At 43.0% G+C, this 21,043-nt stretch overlaps 1 protein-coding gene across 1 annotated transcript in view; it reads left to right on the forward strand.

Annotated features, from left to right (window-relative positions):
• The window catches only part of LOC126234943 (hydroxyacylglutathione hydrolase, mitochondrial), a 105,985-nt gene that overhangs the window by 57,566 nt on the left and 27,376 nt on the right, over nucleotides 1–21,043 (forward strand).

Raw genomic sequence — 21,043 nt, forward strand, 5'->3', positions numbered from 1 at the left:
AGTTGGTTAGTGGAAGATGGGACAGGAGTGTTATGAGAAAGGATGTGTTGAAAGGATAACTCCCAAGGATAACATGACCATGTTGTCTTGCAATTTGATTTTCCACAGGGACAGATGTCTGTGGCAAAAGGTTGGAAGTGGCATAGGGGTGAACCAGGATGCTGTGTAGGTTGAATTAGCAGTGAAATACCACTTTAAGAGGGGTGGGAAGTATTGTGGGTAGGATGGTCCTCATTTCCATGCACAGTGATAGACAATCGAAGTCCTGGAGAAGGACATGGTTATGGTTCAGTAGCTCCAGTCGGGAATTATATTGGGTGTTGAGGAGAGCGCTCCTGTGCAGCTGGTAGTTGGGGGTGGTGTGAGGCTTGTCCAGTGGCCTCATAGACAGGATAAACACAAAGTATGGAACAGTTATGCACCTACCTAGTGTGATAATTTAATGACTGTCATATTGTATGTGCGAATACTTTCACAGCTGTTGTCAATAATAATAAAATGTGATTAGTGAAATGACTAAATTATCAAATACAAACATTTTATTGAATTGCATCAAATGATTGATTTCAGAAGCATTTATTGCTACCGTAAACTTTTCTTTGCATCAGTCTACAGTGGCATTTGTATTTGGTTAAACAAGTATTTATATTATACTTTTCTTAGTAATTACAGTATACCATATTTATCAGTGTGTGTGTGTGTGTGTGTGAGAGAGAGAGAGAGAGAGAGAGAGAGAGTCCTTGAGAAATTGTTATTTTGAATGTACTGTGTCTAATAAAAATACTTTTTAAAGTATCCACCTAAAAGAGATAATATTACAACTATTCTAATCTTCTGCCACTTATTGATTATCTACATTTTAGTAACATGAGGAGAAATAAACACTTCACTTCCTTTTTTGTGTAGTCTATAAGTGAGCAGCCTGTGTTACTACTGTTTTTAATCACCACCACCATTTCTTATGATCATCATCATCTGTAAGCCTGCTATCATTTCTTCCTTCTTGACCCCCCTCCTCTATCGTGTCATCTTGTGAACTATCCTTAGGATTGAATATGCAAAACTTTTTGGATCCTTTCATTATAAATTCAGTTGATATTTTGTCCCAGACAGTAAGGGCCCACTGGCCCAAATGTGTATTGAGGTCGTGTTCTCCTTGAAGAAACCACTTACTGTAAATCTGTCACAGGCAAGCCTTAAAAGGTCTGTTCATTTCATCACTTACTTGGAAGTTGTGAAGTTCTGCAACCATGAATTATTACCAGGTCTGTGTTGTTCTTTGATATCAGATCCTTAACTTCCTGGCTGTGTTGTCCGAAATAATCCAGCACCAACATTTTCTTTGTGTTCAGCAAATAGCATGGTATTCCATTCCAAACAGACTTCATCCATCATAACTTTGGTCATGTGGCATCAGTACCTTTTTTTGGCATTTGGAGATAGGCCCTGTAGGCAGTTTTTCTTTCAGTGTGGTTTTCCAGCTGAGCCACATATGGTACGATCTTTCTTCCAATCTGCTAGCAGCCTTAGCGTTACTGTTACTCTGGCCTTTACATTGCCAGAAATTCTTGTAGGAACACTTATAACACCCTTCACATTAACAGTAATATTTAACAGCATATCAAAATAAACAATTTCTTATTGGCATTGTCCATATGGCCTTGCACATGGTCATGCCATTTTCTTAGCCTGATGATATGATGCTGCTAGAAAATTCCTCTTGAACTCAGTGCTTTCATTCAAATAATTTCTTGAATAATTGGGAACCCCTAATTGTGTTTCTTGTGCATGTACTGAGATCTAGCTGCTTCAATTCCTGAAACATTCCCTGGTTTGGTCCCCTGGAAGTTTGGCTTATAGAACGAGTGCTCATTAATTTCCTCTTCATCTGACACCATCTATGAACATTTACTTCAGTGACATCAAATTTCCTTCCAGTTTTACAGTTTTTTATGGTCTCTGTTTCTTGAATAACCATTAACATATTATTAGCATCATATTGTGTGTGTGAACCACTTACGAATCATGAACTCGTAGATCCACTCCACTTTTCTCACAGTCAGAGTTGTAATTTCCATTTGTTATCGATTGCTACAATTTACAGTTCTTACAGTGCTGACAGTATAAGCAAACTAGATGACAACAATACATTGTCCTTCCCGGCCCCCTACAGATGGATCGGTTGGAAATGGTAATGCTTGGGATTAACACTTTTGAGACGGAGCGAGAGCCTCACTGGGGCACTGCCCCTAGCCAGTGCCTGAGTGAGTCTCAGGTGCCATCTCAAAAGTGTTAACACTGTTTGCAACCACCTTCCGGGGGGTTCACCACACTTTTGTGAGTTCGTGCCTGGCTACCACCAGGCCCCAGCCTTTGCAGCATCTCTTCCCTTTCCATGCTGCATGTCTATCCTCCTCCTATGTCTGGGATATTTCTGGCAATGTGTTCTGAAGTTTCAATAGTCTGGCATCAGAACAGTCCCTCATCTGTTTCTTCTTCTTTCTTTATATCTTCATTCTCCTTCTCCTACCCTTCCTCCACTTGGCATTTGAAGTTTCTCTTTGTTTCTTCTTCCTCTCTGTGCACTCCTAAAGACTGGCCCATGCATAATAGGTGACTGGGTAATGCATAATTCCCAGCCCCGGGTAAACAAGTAGGTTTCGCATGTACCCCCTGATACCAACCAGACCTAGGAATGGGTGATTACCTGAGCTTTTACCTTTCCAAAATGCCAGTTGGTGAGTTCAGAAGGTGTGACCTGAGATGTCAACCATCACCTAAGGAGGTTGAGCCCCCTCTGAGAGAGAGAGAGAGAGAGAGAGAGAGAGAGAGAGAAGGGGGGGGAGGAGGAGTCAGGTGGATACTTACAAATTTTTTTTATTTTTATTAGTCACAGCACACCATCGGAGACGCTTGAAATCATGGGGATATTTTTGTGCAGTGAGTCAGTCACCATCTTAGTCTATGTCTGTTACATGTAAACGGAATGAGGCTAAAGATTCAAAGACTCCCAGCTGCACTTTGGTTCCTTATGGTATCATATACCAAAGGAGGACAGTCCTTTGCTATGGTTAATCTGTTTATTATTCAGAAAGGTGTTTATCCAGTTTTAGGCCCTGTAAAATCCTGCTTGTGTTTACATAATGGGTCTTTGCTTCTGGAGACCAATTATGGTTTTCAAGCCTAACAACTGCTTCGCTCCTCCACAGCTATCCTCTTCATGTTTAGGCCCATCGGATGCTGAATTCTTCGTGTGGTGTTATGTACACTTGACTGCTTGATGGTCTGGCAGAGGGAGAAATTACAAACTTAACTGTCTGAGCGGGGTGTCACTGCAGTCCACTGGGTAATGAAAAAGGTTGCTGCTACCTTAGTGCCTACACATATTCTTTTTCTCACATGTGATTAGGTAGTGCTTCCATTGAAGATCAAAGCGGGCTATGAAATCGTCATGGTCCAAACATATATCCCATACCCAAGGTGTTGCCACCAGTGTCAGCGTTACAACCACACTCCCATGTCCTGTCAAAACACAGCCAAATGTCTTACTTGTGGTGTAGATGCTCACGAGGAGATTGTTTGCCTTCTCCTCCCCGCAGTATCAGTTGTGATGGTGACCATGCCGCCTCATCCCGCGAATCTCCTGTGTACCGTGATGAGTGGGCCATCTTGCAGTACCTTACCTTGTCACTCACAACTTGTCGGCTAGTTGAAAGCCCTACATTTTACCATCTGCTACTTGCAGTACCATTCTCACCATGCCTCGCTCCACAAAGCACATTATGACGTAGGCTTGTGACGTCCAACTCAGCACTACAGTTGTAAAATTACCCAGTAGCACAATAGGATCCCCATCTCCTTCTACAGCTGTGCAGCAAGCCACTAAATCTTCGCCCCCAGCGGCAAAATCAATTGATTCACAACCAGCATGGCGGAAAAGACCAAAGGAATACTCCCACAGAGACTTTATGGTTTTTGTCCCCCTCCAGCCAAAAGACATCTGAGTCTTTATCTGACAACCACAAAGCGTCTAGGAAATCACACACAGGCAAATGGTCTTCTCCTTCCACGGCTCAGATATCCTCTTCAGTGGTATCGCCACTTGATACCCACACCCGTCCAACCTCCATTTGGCTGGTGCGCACCGCCTACCATTTTTCTGCCCTGTAATCTGCAAGCCAACCCAAGGAGATTGCCACTGCCTCTGTAGATCTCATGGAACAGGATCGTCCAGTCCCTGGGCCCTGTACTAGTGAATCTTCGAAGCCTGGCACTCTGCAGCTGTCTAGATGATTACCCTTCATTTGTTCCCTAGTCCGCATTTCCTATTATGAATCTTTGCCAATGAAACGTTTGTGGAATTAGATCCAACAAGCGGGAATCACAGCTTCTCTTGGAATTCCAGTGTCCGCTTTTTTCTGCTTCCAAGAAACAAAATTGCATCCTCTTGATCGCTTAGACATGTGGCATTTCCTTCCAATCTGCATTGACCTTACCTCACAGGATGGCATTCCATCTCATGGCGGGTCATGCTGTTCATCAAGAATGACGTTCATAGCAAAACTGTCTCACTGAACACTTTGCTGCAAGCTTTTGCAGTCCTTGTTATCCTTCCTCACATCACTTTTTCTCATTGCAATGTCTCTGTCCCTCTGTCCGTTGGTGTCACCAGGGCAGACTTCCTCCAGGTTATTGCTCAATCCCTCACCCCTTTTCTCCTGCTTGGTGACTTTCAAGTGCACCATCCCCTTTGGGGCTCCTCTAGAACCTGTCAGAGAGGAGCGCTCTTGACTGACCTTCTCAATCAACTCAGCCTTGTCTGTCTTGACACTGGAGCACCCACATTCGTTTCAGACTCCATGCACATCTATTCCCATCTGGACCTCTCATTCTGCACTGCCCACCTTGCCCGTTGTCTCAAGTGGTCTGTCATCTCGGATATATACTCAAGCGACTATTTCCCATGCACTATCAGTTTGCTGACTCCTACTCCGCCTATGTATAAACCAACTTGGTGGCTTTTTAAGGCCAACTGGAGGTTTTACTCTTCCCGGGTGACCTTCTGCAAACATCATTTCCTCAGTTGTAATGACCAGATAGAGTACTTTATTTTTACTGCCACAGAACATTCCATATTTTGCAGTTCATCTGTACCTTGCTGTGTTCCTGTCCCCTGCCGCATGCCGCAATCCAGTTTGCACCCAGAGGTGTGCTCTCTGCGATTTTAATGATCATCCTATAATGGTGAGCTATATTTGTTACAAACATTTGTGTACACAGTGTCATTGTATTCTTCATAATAGCAAAAAAGCTATCTGGATTTTATTTACTCATTCTTTTGACAGTCTCACCCCCTCTTCCGCTGTGTGGTTTCCAGCCTGACAGTAGCAGATAATGTCATTTTGCACCCTATTGCTATCTCCAACACCTTAGGATGGTATTTTGTGGAGATTTCAAGCTCCACCTACTATCAGTCCACCTTTCTTCCTTAGAAACGAGCGAAGGAGGCTTGGGTGATACTCTTCTTCTCTCACAATTGTGAATGTTACAATGTCACCTTTACTATGAGGGAGCTAGATCATGCTCTCACTTTATCCTGATCTTCCACCCCAGGGACAGAAGATGTACATATTCAGATGTTGCAGCACCTTTCTGTTGTGGCAAGCACTTTCTCCTTCATACATACAATTGCATTTGGGCCGATTGCTCATTACCCAGGGGCTGGCATGAAGCCACTGTCAAACCCATACCTAAGCCCAGTAATGATTAACTCCTTCCTTCTAGCTACCACCTCATTTCTCTCACCAGCTGTGTTTGCAAGGTGATGGAAAGTATGATTCTTGGCACGACTGGTATGGTGGCTGGAATTACGTGATCAACTAACCATTGTGCAATGTGGATTTCGAGTGCGCTGCTGTGCAATTGACCATCTCGTCACTTTGTCAACCCATGTCATGAATAGTTTGCTGTGGAAATAGCAGACTGTGACCATGTTTTTAGATTTGGAGAAAGCCTACGATACCTGCTGGAGGACTGGTACCCTCCATACTCTATACATGTTAGGTTTCTGAGGTTGCCTGCCCGTTTTCTGCAGGAGTTTTTAAAAGTCAGAGTTTTTAAGGTACGTGTCGGTTAGTCCTTGTCACACAACTTTATCCAGGAGAATGAGGTGCCTCAAGACTCTGTCCTGAGTGCAATCCTTTTTGCTGTAGCCATATTATGGCCTGTCTCCTTCCAGGCAACACTGGCTCCCTTTTTGTCAATGACTTTGCGATCTTTTGCAGATCTCCATAGATTTGTCTCCTTGAGCAGCATCTTCAGTGGTGTCTTGATCATGTTTACTCGTGGTACATTGACAGTGGCTTTTGCTTTTCCACTGACAAAACCATTTGTATGAATTTCTGCCGGCATAGTGGGTTTCTTCCATCATCTTTTCATCTTGGGCCTGTTGCTCTTCCATTCACTGAAACTATTAAATTCCTGGGGCTTATGCTTGATAGAAAACTTTCTTGGTCCTCCCACGTCTTACATGCCCGCTTGCTGTACCCAATGTCCTGGCCACCCTCCTCCATTTGTACTGATACCTTGTCCATTCAAAACAAGACTAAGGGTGTTTTGTTGGTTCATCTGCATGTCCATCCATTTTACAGCATCTTAATACAATCCACTGTCATGGAATCCGTATGGCCTCTGGCACCTTTTACATTAGCCCGGTTGAGACTCTCTATGCAGAAGCTGCCAAACTGTCACTTTCATACTGACTTCACGTTCTCCTCAGTGGATATGCATGCCATTGCCTGCCACACCTGGCTACCCTTCCCATGCCTCCTTTTTTGATGACTCACATGGCCGCCAGTATTGACCACACTCTTCTTATCTGTTACCTCCTTGAGTTCAATTTTGGCTACTGTTCCAGCACCTTAACTTCACAATACCTGCCATGTTCCTGATGGGTTTGAACCCTCACTGGCTCGGCTTCTTGCGGCGCCCCATCTTGGAGTTCGTTTGCTTCCTAAGGAAACTACTCCCGATTCGATCTATCGCTGTAAGTTTCTTGACCTTCACACGCAATGTAGCAGTAGCACCTTCATGTACACTGATGGCTCTAAGACTGACTGTGGTGTCAGGTGTGCCTAGGTTAAAAGCACCAGACATTTTTGGTATCAGCTTCCAGAACACTGCTCACTATTTACAGCAGAGCTCTTCATCCTCTTATCAGGCACTCAGTACACCCGGCGACACACGGTTTTTAATTGTGTCATATGCTCTGATTATCTCAGTGCCCTTCGGAGACTCTATGTGCTGTATGCAGTCTATCCCTTAGTGCAACAGTTCCAAGTAAGCTTCCACTTGTTCGCTATTGAGGGAGCCACTGTGATGTTCATGTGGGTTCCTGGTCATGTCAGTCTGACAGGAATTTAGGATGCTGACACTGCTGCCGAGGCTGCAATCCTCCTATCTCAGCCTGCTATCTCTTCTATTTCTTCAGATGCTATCAGTGTTGCCATCTGTTGGCAGGTGGTGTCACTTTGGCATCATCACTGGTCATGGGAACAAGTTCCATGTAATTAAACCCCTCCCTGCGGCTTGGCCTACCTCCTCTCAGCCCTCTTGCCACAAGCAGATAGGTTGCTTATTGGGCACTGTCTTTTTAGTCATCACCATTTGTTAAGCTTATTGTTCCCATTTGTTGAGCTTATTGTCATTGACCTTTGACAGTTCATCATTTCCTGACAAAATGCCCTTTTTTTAACCAGCTATGTTCTAGTGTTTTAGGAAACGAGGTGTGGTCTGTCAACAGTGCTTTTCTTTTCTTTTTATCCATCGTAACAACATGGCAAAAGACATTTAATCTTTGGTTCAGGACCTCTGCTGCCTCTAAAACATATTTTGTGGACCTTCTTCCAAGAGGAAGTCCTGGTTCTTAGCTATCTTTCCTCCCACCAATTGGACTGAACGTGTGGTCGCTTTAACTTCTTTTTCATATTAGTGTTCTAATATGAGCACTTACGACCTCAGTTACTTTTGCACCCTCCCCCATTCCCGCTAAAAAAAAGGTTGCCAATCTCGAAAATTAGTAGTGCTGTAGATCAACAGCCAAATTAGCACGATTGTTGACACTAATAGTTTCATTTGTAGTGACATGTTTAATTTTTCAATTGTAGAAACATATTCTGTTACTGAGTATTCGTTCAATTTTGAAGTCAGTTCAGTTCCATCTAAAAGTGGAGTCAGGTGAATTGCAGTTTAAACGGGATAGATCTGTCCGGATGCTGCATGGTCTGACAACACTGTAGCCTGGTGTAGTTTCTGGAGGAAGTCTCAACTTCTGTTAGAGCTGTTGTGTGCCATCTACGCTCGTGGTCTAGCAGTAAACTGTGTGTCATCTGAATGCAATGTCTGTGTAGCGTTCCACAGCTGCAACACAATTCACTTTCTGACACACCAAACAGTAACAGTACTGTCCAATAACACCAGCCAGAGCTCTGTGGGACCATTTATCTGCAAACCAGCAGCACTGCCCTCTCTCGCCCTTTGTCAAAAGCATCAGCTACTGCTCATTGCTCTGGGCAGTATAAAATGTTTTACTGTTGTTGAGCATTGCTCCACAGAAAATCTACAGTTGGCATTTCATTCTTGATACCAGCAGAGGCAGATGACCTGTTTTAATATTAGTGGTATTGTATTACACAAATATACAAGAGATGTGTATGACTTAAAATTAATTATATAGCTTGCAATCCAATCAGAATACCTCACTAAATTCTTTATGTTATCATTAATGCTTCTATCTCACTCCTTTTTGTTTTAGAAGTGATTCTTCCTGCAATTTTTTCATTGCGAATTTGTAGTTTTTGTAAAGCCACTGTTAGTAATTGGTGTAGTGTATTTTATGTCATTGGTTTATTCCTTACGGTGACTATACAATAGACATTGTGAATACATTGCAGCATGCTCTGCTCTGTAGCAATCCAGACATGCTGCACATTTTGAGGGCCATATATGACTTCATGGCGGACTTAATACTGATTGAAAGTTATATTTAAAGTATTCAGTTACATTCAAACCAACAAAATTTCCTATTTTGTTAAGCTACCTAATATATCTAATGCCAGTGTCATCAAATTTCTATAGGAATGTCTAATTACTATTTCAGAGTTCTAACACAGAGTAACTATGTTAATCATAATCAGTATGCACACTTCATAACTATTCCCTTGTAATATGAATCCTATGTGATAAACAAAACTCAAATTCATTTAGTTGACAGTTGATTCAAAGGTCTTCAGAGACATTTGTATATTGATGCAGCTTGGTTTTCATAAAGCAGACAGCTATAATCATCAATACAGCTTACCAAGTCGAGCTTTTGAGAAGACTTAATGTGTACTGCCTTTCTTCAGGCGAAGTTAAACAATTTGCTGTAGCAATTTGGAGCTCCTTCAAATAAAATGGAAAAGAAGGACCTTGAGAGCACTTGTATACACCACAATTAGAACTGACAACTCTCAGTGCACTTACATTGCGAGACATCTGCAGAAGCACTGAACTAACAAGACGCTGCTGGGAGCAGGTATCTTTCATTGCAATAATGGACACAGTGCCTCATAATGCAACATTGCAGATAAGAAAAGTTGTTACTCATTTTGTGGAGTATGGCATTCCTGGAGTTCAAAAATTAAATTTTCTCTCTTGGTTTCCCATCTTATGTGAGAAGGTGAGAAGTATGCAGCGTATGTCATCAAAGTGGAAGAGGAATGTGAATTTAGTGAAGTAAAGTACACACACAAAAGTAAATGCACTATGACAAGTCTGCCAATATTTGCAACAATGTTGCCAATTCTTAGCTGTTCTATGGGTAGATATGTAGTAAAATGCCTATCATGTTCACTTATATGGACTCTGAGGGGAGGCACAAGCTCATTTGGTTTTTATGCAGTGTTATCTCCTGATTCTCTCTAACATTGCCTTTCAGACTATCTGAATTTAAGGCATTCACATAGATTTAATCTAGGATTCCTCTTTTTTTTTTTAAGAAAGCTTTCCAACATTGAGAGTATTTGAATTTTGCTGTCAGCCTGAAATCTTCCCTTAGATTAGCACAACTGAGGACCGGAGCAGGCTGTGGACAGCAGTGAGGACATTGTGAATTGTCCACGAAGTTCTTCATTTTGCTAGTGTGCTTGAGGCTTGGCAGTATTATGGCTGACAATATTGGGTGCCTTGCAATCTTTCACTCACTTGTGGGACTGGCGCTGAGTGATCCTGCTAAATTCCTGTAATATTCTCTTCCTTTACTGAATACAGTAATCTAAATAGTCATCACATTTATGTGACATCAATGTTGTAAGTATAATTTTTTTTACCCCAGGTGGTCATTCTGTGCTTACATTTCAACTAGCTTTGTATTTCATGTTGTGAAATGTCTGCATTAACTACCACCAGAGCAATGACAGAGTGCTAAACAATTTAGTGTCATGTTCATTCCATTCATTCCATGGCACCATGCCCTCGTGATCAGAGGCAAGGGTAGTTGCCAGTTGATCTTGTTGGACTACAAATATGAATCATATCAGTTTTTTCTATTTTACTCTACTAATAGCCAGAATGGAATTTAGTAAAAAACATTTGCCTTGCACCAGCCTGTTATTACTTATTTTTAATTGTCAGCCTTCTTCTGTAATATTATAAATTTAATTTATTGTTAGTTTGTTAATGTTACTATTATTATTGTGAATTGTTCATCACAAGAGCTATCCAATCACTATGTGATACTGACACACAAGACGAGCGTTTCTGGAAGAATAGAATGTAGGATGTTTCTCCCCATAGAATATGCACATTTACCTTGGTGTATTGTTTTCAGGGCAATACGAAAAGCCCAATAAGAAAAGAGGTTCAACAGGAGGCTAGTGTCGCAGGCAGAACTCTGCAACAATTTCTGTTCGTTAAACACTGTGACAAAAGATAAATTCGCATCACAGTATACTTCTCAGTGGTCAAATATTTAGTATGGACACTGCCACAGCTGCAGATAGCTGTAAATGTTTGACCATGACTATAATTTACCATTGACTCGGCTGCTAGTTACAGTATTAAAACTGTAAGTGGCAGACTATATTTGATGGGTTTGTTCTGCAGTTGTTTGAATGATTTATACAAATGGATAAATTAGGGTTTCTTCTTGCTTTTGTTTAAGTAGCTATGTAAACTAACATAGAAATTCTAGGTAATCAAGTGCTTGTTTGACGTGTCACAAGATTTCGAATAGAAGCCTCTGGCAACCTCATTCCACTACCACGTGGGAGTAGGCATATTGGTCTGCTTTACGAATTCCAAGCAACAACAGAAAACAAAAGGCACTGGAAAGATTTGAAGGAACCATCAAAGATGTTAATTTGGATTCTTTATATCATTTAGCCTCCAAACAATATGGGAACATTACAAAAGCAATGAACAGGCTAGTTAGTATGCATCAGAAATCTAGATTTCAAGGTGAAAAACAAATGAAGACACAGAATTGCTCTCTGTCCAAAATCTACAGTTTAGTTTCTGAAACTTCCTGGCAGATTAAAACCGTGTGCCGGACCGAGACTCAAACTCGAGAATTTTGCCTTTTGTGGGCAAGTGCTCTACCATCTGAGCTATCCAAGCACGACTCATGACCCATCCTCACAGCTTTACTTCCACCAGTATCTTGTCTCCTACCTTCCAAACTTCAGAAAAGTTCTCCTGAGAAACTTACAGAACTAGCACTCCTGGAAGAAAGGATATTGCAGAGACATGGCTTTGCAGGCGTGAAAGGCAAAGGTCCCAAGTCAGAGTCTCAGTCTGGTACACAGTTTTAATCTGCCAGGAAGTTTCATATCAGTGCACACTCTGCTGCAGAGTTAAAATTTCATTCTAGAGCTTAGTTTCTGTGTTACAGAACATAATTTTCGGTTTTTTCTCTTCTGAATATTGAAATTACTGCATGGCATCAAACTGTTGTTTATCTATGTTTCTCCATGCTTCCATCCCCACCAACGTATTTCTGCATTCTCATGGTAGTGTGAAAATCTGTTTGCATGCGGCATTAGATTGCATTTAGACACATGGAATTAGAGAGACAAAGTGTTTGATACCTTACTCTTTCGTGGCTTATGGGGAAAGGTTGATTTCCAATTACTTTTTGTTCCAGTGAAGTAAGCTTTGTTGCAAACTGTCAGTATAAGTGTTTTATTCATTTGCATTTTGGGGAAATTTTAGTTGTGATGGAAAGTCATATACCTCAATGTTTCACAAGCCGTATGCTGCACGAGTGAAAACTAAGATCTGTAGCTGCGCTATCCCAGCGTTGAAATTCTATAATACTGGTGTTAACAGTGCCCATCCATGCTGGAAGGCTTCAGAAATGAGGAATTCTAGATTAAATATAAGTGAATGCCTTAAATACAGATATCCTGAAAGGCAATGTTAGAAAGAATCAGGGGATAACACTGCATAAAAACCAAATGCACTTGTGCCTCCCCTCTGAAAGAACATATAAGGTGAGCATGACAAGCATTTCACTACATATCTGCCTCTGGCACACCTAATAATTGGCAACATCACTACAAATATTTGGCAATCTTGTCAGAGTGCATTTATTTTGGTGTGTGGACCTGAATTATTCCACTAAATTCACTTGGCGTTCCTCATCCACTTCAATGACATATGCTGCATAGATCTCACGCAATGTGGGAAACCAAGAGACTCTAGGAATGCCATACTTCACATAAGTAACATCTTTCATTATCTGCAACATTGTGCTATTAGGCACTGTGACCAATATTGCAATGAGAGAGACCTGCTCCCAGCAGCATCTTGTTAGCTCAGTGGGTCCACATGCATCTTGTGATGCATGTGCAGTGAAAGTTGTCAGTTCTAATTGTGGTGCATACCAGTGCTCTCAAGGTCCTTGTTTTCTGCTTTATTTAATGGAGCTGAAAATTGCTAGAAGAAATTGCTTAACTAGATTAGAAGAAAACCTTTACACATTAAGTCTTCTCACAGTCTTGACTCAGTGAGCTGTACTAATGGATATAGTTGCCTGCTTTATGAAAACCAAGCTGTATCAATATAAAAATGTCTCTGAAGAGCTTCGAATCAACTGTCACATATATGAATTTGAGTTTTGTTTGTCACATAGTATCCATATGACAGGGGAATAGTAGTGAAATATGCATACTGGTTATGATTAATGTAGTTCCTCTGTGTTAAAACTCTGAAACAGTAACTAGACCCCTACAGAAATTTTCTGACACTGGCACTAACAACTTCTTTCTACTTTGGGTAGCTTAAAAACTGGGTGATTTTGTTAGTTTAAATATATCTGAATACCTTAAATATAACTTTCAGTCAGCATTACCTTAGCGCTGAATTAATACACGGACCTCAAAATGTACAGCATGGCTGGTTTGCTATAGAACAGAGCACACCACAATATATTAACGCTGTCTATTGCATACATTTACCATAAGGAATCAACCAATGACAGTAAAGCACACACTACACCAGTTACTAACAGTGGCTTGATGAACACACAAATTTGTGATGAAAAAATTGCATGAAGAATCGCTTCTAAAACAAAAAGGGATGAGATAGAAGCTTGTTGGTATCAAGAATGAAATTCGAATTGTAGAAATTCTTTGTGGAGCAATGCTCAACTACATCTGCATCTACATGGATACTCTGCAAATCACTTTAAAGTGCCTGGCAGAGGGTTCATCGAACCACGTTCACAATAATTCTCTATTATTCCGGGCTCATACGGTGTGCGGAAAAAAATGAATATTTATATCTTTCTGTACGAGCTCTGATTTCCGTTATTTTATTATGGCAATTGCTTCTCCCTATGTAGGTTGCTGTCAACAAAATCTTTTCGTGTTCGGAGGAGAAAGTTGACAATTAAAATTTTGTGAGACTTCACCACAACGATAAATGCATTTGTTTTAATGGACTCCATCCCAGATCCTGTATCGCGTCCATTACACTCTCTCACATATTTTGCAATAATACAAAACATGCTGCCCTTCTTTGGACTTTCTTGATGTACTCTCAATTCTATCTGTTAGGCTTCCCACACCGCACAGCAGTATTCTAAAAGAGGATGGACAAGTGTCATGTAGACAGTCTCATTAGTAGATTTGTTACAGTTTCTAAGTGTCGTACCAATAAAACACAGTCTTTGGTTAGCTTTCCCCACAACATTTTCTGTGTGTTCCTATCAATTTAAGTTGTTCATAATTTTCCTAGGCATTTAGTTAAATTTATGGCTTTGAGATTTGACTGATTTATTGTGTAACCGAAGTTTAATGGATTCCTTTTAGCACTCATGTGGATGACATCACACTTTCCATTATTTAGGGTCAATTGTCAATTTTCGCACCATACAGATATCTTTTCTAAATAATTTTGCAATTTGTTTTGATCTTCTGAAATCTTCACTACTCGAGAAACAAGTGACATCTGCAAACAACCTAAAACAGCTGCTCAGATTGTCTCCTAAATTGTTTATAGGAACATCAAAGGGCCTATAAAACTATCTTGGGGAATGGCAGAAATCTCTTCGGTTTTATTCGATGACTTTCTGTCAATTACTATGAACTGTGACCTCTCTGACTTAAAATCATGAATCCAGTCACATAACTGAGACGATATTCCATAAGTACGCAATTTCATTACAAGCTGCTTGTGTAGTGCAGTGTCAAAAGCCTTCTGGAAATCTAGAAATAAATCAGTTTGAGATCCCTTGTCAATAGCACTCAACACTTCATGTGAGTAAAGACCTAGTTGTGTTTTACAAGAATGATGTTTTCTACATCTCTGTTGACAGTGTGTCAGTAAACCATTTTTGTCAACGTAATTCATAATTTTTGAACACAATATATGTTCCAAAATCCTGCCGCATATCAATGTTAATAATATGGTAAGTTAAGTGGATTACTCTTACTACCTTTCTTGAACATTGGTGTGACCTGTGCAACTTTCCAGTATTTGGGTGCAGATCTTCCGTCGAGCGAAAGGTTGTGTATGATTGTAAAGTATGGAGCAGTTGTATCGGCACACTCTGAAAGGAACATAACTGGTATACAGTCTGGATTGGAAGACTTGCTTTTGTTAAGTGATTTAAGTTGTTTCACTACTATGAGGGTATCTACTACATTACTCATGTTGGCAGCTGTTCTTCATTCAAATTCGGGAATATTTACTTCGTCTTCCGTGGTGAAGGGATTTTGGAAGGCTGTGTTTGGTAACTGCTTTGGCAGCACTGCCGTCGATAATATTTCTATTGCTATCACACAGAGAAGGCATTGGCAATAAAGTATTTTATACTGCTCAGAGCAATGATCAGTAGGTGGTGCTTTTGACAGAAGCAAAGGGAGCACAGCACTGCCACTAGCAGAGTTCTGGTGCGTGTGGTGTTCACAAGCAGACATTCTGCATGAAATCTGTCTCAAAAATTTTATTGGCAAGAACTGTTACCACTGGTGTGTCCAAAAATGAAATACGTTGTAGCTTTGCCACCATTACACTTGTGACTCCAGTATTCAGACAAAAGATGCTCTAAAAATTTAGGCAACAAGTGGTCTCGAGCATTAGACATCGCATTCAGATTCACGTACAGTTACCCATTAGGCCATGCGTGTGTAGATGCCGCAGAACAGCTCTAACTGAAGACACAACTTTCTCCAGAAACTGCTGCAGCTTACAGTGTTGGCAGATTGTGCACATAGGTGGGTTTAGAATACTATCAGTATGGATATGTTGCTTGTCCAATGTATTGATTGGTACTGACTTAGACTCTACAGCAGCTGGCTATCGTCCAGGTTCAATGTCAAAGAGTGTACATAACATACATTCCCATGGTGGCAGAAAGGCAAAATGTGCTGCTTGCTCATCACTCCCCTCCTCGCATCTCACATTTGCCCTAATGCTCAGCCAAGCTGGCACTTGTGTTTCCTCTCCCACCCATTCAAATTTTCCAAATTAAATCTGCATATGACCTCTTTTTCTGAAGCTTTGTTTGTGAATGTAAGACAACCCCTATGTTAACACTTGAGCAGGCGTGCCGTTTCCTGTAACAGGAGCAGGCACGTGACATACTGACACGTGTAATTAAGTTAAACATATATGAGCAAAATCACAGTTTAATCTGAGTTCAATTAAACAATGACAAAATGAAATTAAATTATATGGGCTAAATCACTGTTTAATTAAACAAAAATAAAATAAAGTTTCATTATATCACTCTGTAGTCACATACAATGGTTACCCAACAGTAATGACCCACTTGAAGTATTAAACATCAAAGTTGCATCAGATGTCTGCTAACCACTTATTTGATTACTAATTATATTTTAGATAACTGTCTCATTGTGGGATTGTGCTGCTAGCTCGGAATTTGGGTAATTTTCTTACACAGATCAAGAATTTTTTCTCACCTAGTTCGCTGTTTATTTCATATTATTGCTGCTTACATGGACGTATGACAACAAAACTTATCACTGTGTTAACTAAAGCAATGATGAAGGAATTGGTACGACCTCACAATATTGTAAAACTGGGTGGTTGGTTGAAAATAAAAACTTTCTGTTCCTGTGGGTAAGGGAGAAATTAACCCCCTCATGTATCTTCATCCATGTGGAAGATATTGCCTTGTGAAATTGGATGAATCTTTCTTAAAACTCCTGCAGTAAAACTCTTGCAGTTACATGTAATTTGATGTAAAGTATTCATTTGTACTACTATTTGGTTCTAGTGTAGCTGTCTTCTTTGGCACTTGACACTTTTCTTTGCCAAAAGTAATTCACTTCAGTTTGATTGTCATTTTTATTGCGCTTTAGATGAGAGATTTTATAGTAACCAAAACCAACTGCGGGAACGCCTTGGGCTGCGGATCGGAGCCGCCAGGCGGGGAAGCCACCGGCGGTGGAGCATGCACCACCGGGTAAACACAGGACGAGTCGGACGACAGACCAACGACAACTGACAACAACCGACCACGACAGACTATGACCGACACAACAAGGAAGAGATAAACAATGGAGGCATGTGGAAACCACAACACCAAACACCAACAGTAAATCCACTCGGAACCAGAGCCAGTTAAATGTCAACAACGAGCAACGACCAGAACGCAGTACCACCGAGATAGAAACGAAATCCAGAGCGAGTACCAGACTGACTGGACTAGGGCAGATCGGGTCCCTATATACAAAACTGGAGGGAGCGGCTATTGGCCGCTGTCTGCACATGGCGTAGCGGTGGCGCCCTTGCAGCGCAAGAGCCGCTGCGGGGAATAGCCGCCGCGGAGGCGGAGCCCTCTATGGGCTGACCACGTCCATTTGTTCTGGCGCGTGTTCAACTTCCGCGGCGAAAGGTACTAGATCCATCGAGAGTCTCTTGGCGGGCAGAGTCGATGTGGAAGCACAGGACTTCCTCCTGGTTGAACACTGGATCGGGTCCTGCTGGGAGACGTGACAAGGCATCTGCATTAGTGTGTTGGCTGGTGGGCTTATAGTGGATGGTGTAAGTGTAATTACGCAAGAACAACGCCCAGCGCTGAAGACGCTGAGCCGTCCGTTCTGGGAGGTGCGAATAGGGCCCGAAAAGCGACACTAAGGGCTTGTGATCTGTGAGGAGGGTGAACTGTGCCCCAAACAGGTAAATGTGAAATTTCTGAACTGCAAACATAATGGCAAGAGCCTCCTTTTTGATCTGAGAGTAATTCCTTTGCGCAGGGGTTAATGTCTTGGATGCATATGCCACAGGTTGTTCCGACCCATCTCATTCCTCTGTGCCAGGACTGCCCCAATCCCGTACGCTGAGGCATCGGCCGCCACCACCAAGGGACGATTCGGAGAGAAAGGCGTAAGGCAAGGGGCAGATTTCAGCATCGTCTTCAGGCGGGTGAAAGTCTGATCGCAGGCAGAAGTCCACGTGTAAGGTACCCCTTTGCGACGCAGGCGATATAGGGGATGCGCGACGTGGGCGGCTTGGGGTAAGAACTTAAAATATTAATTGACTTTCCCCAAAAATACCTGTAGTTCAGATAAGTTTTGTGGACGTGGAAGGGCATCGATGGCTGCGACATTGCGGTCCGAAGGGCAAATGTCATCTTTACTGAGCCAATGTCCTAAGTACTCCAGTTCCTGTTGAAAAAAAAAACTGCACTTCTCCAGCCGACAACGTAAACCCGCAGCCTGCATGCTGTGAAATAAGGTACTGAGGTTGCCCACATGTTCCTGGCGCGTGCACCCCGTGACTAAGATATCATCGAAGTAATTGACACAAGCCGGTATTGGTTGCATAAGTTGCTCGAGAAACCGCTGGAAAATCGCAGGGGCAGAGGAAATGCCAAACAGAAGACGCTTGTATTTATAGAGACCAAAAGGCGTGTTGATGATGACGATGGCCTGCAATTCCTCATCCAACGGCAATTGGTGATAGGCTTCTGCCAGATCAATCTTAGAAAAGTACTCGCCACCTGCCAGTTTAGCGAGAAGGTCTTCCTGTCGAGGAATGGGATAAGTTTCGACCAAAGACTGAGTGTTGACCGTAGCCCCAAAATCCCCACAAAGACTAAGCGATCCATTGGGTTTCTTGATGACCACTAAGGGCATTGCCGGGGCACTCGATTGTACTGGCTCGATAACCCCCGCAGCCTGGAGCCGATAGAGTTCCTGCTTGACGCCTGCACGCAAAGTTACCACAATAGGCCGTGTGTTCAGCAGTAAAGTGATGTGTGCCTGGAAATCAGAAGCGCGGCCCAGGTCTGCCGAAAACAGGCAGGAAAAGGACGCTCACAGATTATCTAGGTCCTGAAATGGAACTGTAGTGGAAACGAACTGCACTTTGTCTTGAAAGGAAAAGCCAAACCGTGTAAACGCATCTAGTCCAAAAATGTCCGAAGCTGACTGGTGGTCCACCACAAATAGGGTAAGGGGACGGGGAACGTTTTTGTAGATCGCCATAACAGAAAACTGCCCACAGAAAGGGATGGAACCTCCGAGAGGGTGGGGACAATTCTGGAGACCCGAGACGTGCATGCGTCGTCAGATTGACCAAAGAAACTGTGGCCCCCGTATCGACCTGGAAACGGACGTCCTCGTTAAAGATGCGTAGGGTGAGGAATAACTTTTCAGCCAATGTGTCGGTCCGAGGGATGACTGCGTGTAAAGCACAGACGGCTTCCTGTTGGCCTACAGGGGCGGGTCGAGCGGCTACAACAGACTGATGGAAGGTGGCCTTCTTTCTCACAGAGCGAACAGGTCTTCCAGCGATGAGGACAGTCAGCTCGAGTGTGGGCCGAGAAGCACTGGGGGGCACGATGAAAGGGGGCCACGCGGCCGACGTTGAGGGGCGACCGGCTGTTCGGACGCCATAGAGACGTCAGACAGCGAGGAATCTTGACGGTGGTGCCCTCTGGAGACTGCGCCCCATTGATGGTGGGAAGGAGTGGATCGGGAAGTGGACTCAACCGCTGCCACCTGGGGCCACGCCATGAGACGTTCGTTCACTGCCTGAGCAATTTCGAAGGAATGAGCAATACGCAGAATGTCTTCCAATGAGGGACTTTAACGCCGCCAGTGCGGACCTCTGGATCGGGCGCCAGTTGAACGACCACATCCCGAATTAACGAATCTGCATATGACGCCTTGCACTGCTGATTGGTGCACGTGAAGTTGCATTTGCGGCTGAGGCCCTGCAAATCCGTCACCCAGGAATGGTAGGACTGACCCGGCTGCTTGTGGTATCGATGGAATTCCAAGCGAGACGCAACCACGTGGTATCGCTGGGAATACTAGTTAGTTAGCAACACACAGATCTCGTTAAAGGAGAGAGCCACGGGGTCGGCCAACGGTGCCAACTTGCGGAGCAAGAAAAACGTGTCCGGTGAGGCCCAAGACAAGAATGACGACCACTGCAGAGAGTCATCCGACACCTGAAAGGCCGTGAAATGTTGCTTCAGACGATGCAGGTACGTTTCCCAATCCTCTTTTGCATCGTTGAACGGTGGGAACAACGGCGGACGTGGGAACGTGTCTGAAAGCGTGGCACCTGGAAGAAGAGGTGGGAGGGAATCCCGCTTATTGACCCTGTCCGAGAGCAACTGATGCTGCTGCTGTTGCACGAGGTGCTGCTGTTGCTCTAAGAGAGTGAGCAATTTCTCTTCCATACTTCTATGTTCCATTTACCTCGTCGCCAATGTAATAACCAAAACAAACTGTGGGAACGCCTTGGGCTGCGGATCGGAGCCGCCAGGCGGGGAAGCCGGCGGCGGTGGAGCACGCACCACCGGGTAAATACAGGACGAGTCGGACGACAGACCAACGACAACTGACAACAACCGACCACGACCGACACAACAAGGAAGAGATAAACAACGGAGGCTTGTGGAAACCACAACACCAAACACAAACAGTAAATCCACTTTGAACCAGAGCCAGGCAAATGTCAACAACGAGCAACGACCAGAACGCAGTACCGCCGAGATACAAACGAAATCTAGAGCGTGTACCAGACTGAGTGGACTAGGGCAGAGCGGGTCCCTATATACGAAACCGGAGGGAGCAGCTATTGGCCGCTGTCTGCACGTGGCGTAGCGGTGGCGCCCTTGCTGTGTGAGAGCCGCTGCGCGGAGTAGCCGCCGCGGAGGCGGAGCCCTCTATGGGCTGACAACGTCCATTGGTTCTGGTGTGTGTTCGACTTCCGCGGCGGAAGGTACTAGAGATTTCATTAAAGATGTGCAAAGAAAATGTGTCAGATTTTAGAACTTGCAATACAACAATTCAGTGTCTGGTTTACTACTTCCTCCAAGCCCACAAGATATTTGTTCATGCTTTCTTTACTGGAGTGGTATGTTTTGCACATTTTCGTATTGTCTGGTCAGTTCAGTTCTGAAAATTCAACAAGAAATGCAGAATTATCAGAAATTTTCAAATCAAGACAGAACCGTCTCTTATCAATATCATCCTGAAAAATTACTCGTCTATCTTTACAAACTTAAGTTAGCTCA

The sequence above is a fragment of the Schistocerca nitens genome, chromosome 2 (genome assembly GCF_023898315.1).
Source record: "Schistocerca nitens isolate TAMUIC-IGC-003100 chromosome 2, iqSchNite1.1, whole genome shotgun sequence".
NCBI classification, from domain to species: Eukaryota; Metazoa; Arthropoda; class Insecta; order Orthoptera; family Acrididae; genus Schistocerca; species Schistocerca nitens.